Raw genomic sequence first — 2,500 nt, 5'->3', positions numbered from 1 at the left:
ACTTCATGGACGGACTTAAAGACTGGGCGAGAGTAGAACTCGATAGACGTAAAGTGCAAACTCTAGATGAGGCAATTGCTGCTGCTGAGTCTATAATCGACTACTCCACCAAGTCCAAAAAGCCTAATCCTGGTAGCAGTGGAGGAGACAAAGGAGGACAAAAGAAGAATTTCGATCGTAAGGATGGTGGTAGATTCTTTGGTGGGAGTTCTAGACAGGATAAACCACCCTCAATCAGGCGTGATGCCTCAAAGCCACCGAGGCCATGCTTCGTGTGCGATGGTCCACACTGGACTCGGGACTGCCCCAACCGCAAGGCTATGAATGCCTTGGTCGCTGAGATGAAAGAAACCGGGACAAGGAGCAACAGATCGACCTTGGTTCCCTCCAACACTTGAATTCCTTGACTGGACTCTTTTCCCCATCTAAGAAGGAAGAGAAGGGTCTACTTTATGCTGATCTTGCCATTCAAGGCAAGTCCGCCTCTGCCATGCTCGACACAGGAGCATCCCACAACTTCATGGAGGCTGAAGAAGCTAAGAGATTGGGTATCCAACTCAACAAGGGAGAAGGCACCATCAAGGCAGTGAACTCCCCAGCCAAACAAGTCCTTGGGATTGCCAAGGATGTGAAGGTGAAGATCGGGGACTGGCAAGGTACGTTAGACTTTACTGTTGTCCCTATGGATGATTTTAAAGTTGTATTGGGACTTGCTTTCTTCTGCAAAGCACATGCCTTCCCGATTCCTGAAGCCAAGTCTATGGTGGTCATTGACTCCAACATGATCCGGGTAATCCCCTTGAAACGCTTGGAGAAATCTAACCCTATGATTTCTGCCTTGCAATTCAAGAGGGGTCTCAAGAACTCAGAAGGGTATATTGCCACTGTACGTTCATTGGCCGAGGAAGAGGATGGCCCAACCAAACCACGGGAAACCTTGCCACCTGGTATCCAAGAGGTACTACAGGAGTACAAGCACGTCATGCCCGATGAGTTGCCCAAGAAACTACCTCCCAGAAGAGAGGTAGACCATCAGATCGAGTTGGAGCCTGGTGCCAAACCACCTGCCTTGGCACCTTACCGCATGTCACCTCCAGAACTTGAAGAGTTAAGGAGACAACTGCAAGATCTCCTTGATTCAGGATATATTCAACCATCTAAGGCCCCATATGGTGCTCCAGTCCTTTTCCAGAAAAAGAAGGATGGATCGTTGCGAATGTGCATCGACTACAGGGCCTTGAACAAGATTACCATCAAGAATAAGTACCCGATACCTTTGATCGCCGACTTGTTCGATCAGCTTGGAAAAGCCAGGTACTTCTCTAAGCTTGATCTCCGATCCGGGTACTATCAAGTACGCATCGCCGCAGGTGATGAACCGAAGACAACCTGCGTGACGAGATATGGAGCATTTGAGTTCCTTGTCATGCCTTTGGACTGACGAATGCCCCGGCAACGTTCTGCACGCTCATGAACAAGTTGTTCCACCCTTACTTGGACCAGTTCGTGGTGGTATACTTGGATGACATCGTGTAGTATATAGCAACACTCTTGAAGAGCATGCTCAACACTTGAAGAAAGTCTTCCAGGTACTCTCTGATCATGAACTTTACATTAAGCTGGAAAAATGTTCTTTTGGTAAACAAGAGGTGGACTTCTTGGGGCACAAGATCAAGGATGGAAAGCTCATAATGGACCCAACTAAGGTTCGAGCCATCCAAGAATGGCAGCCTCCTACCAAAGTCCCAGAGTTAAGATCATTCCTTGGTCTGGTGAACTACTATCGGCGGTTCATCAAGGGGTATTCAACTATCACTGCTCCATTAACAGATTTGCTCAAGAAGAACAAATCTTGGCATTGGTCACAAGATTGCCAGGATGCCTTCAACAAGCTGAAGCAGATGGTCGCGCAAGAGCCTGTTATGTCCTTGCCCGACTACTCCAAGCCATTTGAGGTACACACCGATGCCTCAGACTTTGCAATAGGGGCGTGTTAATGCAAGAAAGACACCCTATTGCATACGAGAGCCGCAAACTCAATGACACAGAGAGGCGCTACACGGTGCAAGAAAAGAGATGTCTGCCATTATCCATTGTCTACGAACCTGGCGTCATTACTTACTTGGGAGTAAGTTCACTATTATGACAGATAATGTTGCTACGAGCTACTTCCAAACACAAAAGAAGCTCAGCCCGAAGCAAGCTCGCTGGCAAGATTTTCTTGCTGAGTTTGATTATCGGTTGGATACAAGCCAGGCAAAGCAAACGTAGTGGCGGATGCCTTAAGCCGGAAAGCCGAGTTAGCCACTCTCTCAGCAAGCATGCCCCAGAATGACTTCCTTGAACGAATCAAGGAAGGTATGTCTCAGGACTCATCTGCAAGCAACTTAGTAAAGCTTGCTACTGAAGGCAAGACTCGAAGATTTTGGGTGAATGATGGAATACTCTACACCATTGGGAACCGAGTCTATGTGCCGAAATGGGGCAACCTTCGAAGGGA

The sequence above is a fragment of the Prosopis cineraria genome, unplaced genomic scaffold (genome assembly GCF_029017545.1).
Source record: "Prosopis cineraria cultivar Desert tree isolate PC_DT_omini unplaced genomic scaffold, ASM2901754v1 PC1086, whole genome shotgun sequence".
NCBI lineage: Eukaryota > Viridiplantae > Streptophyta > Magnoliopsida > Fabales > Fabaceae > Prosopis > Prosopis cineraria.
The sequence above is the reverse complement of the archived record's forward strand: the minus strand, read 5'-3'. Positions refer to the sequence as shown.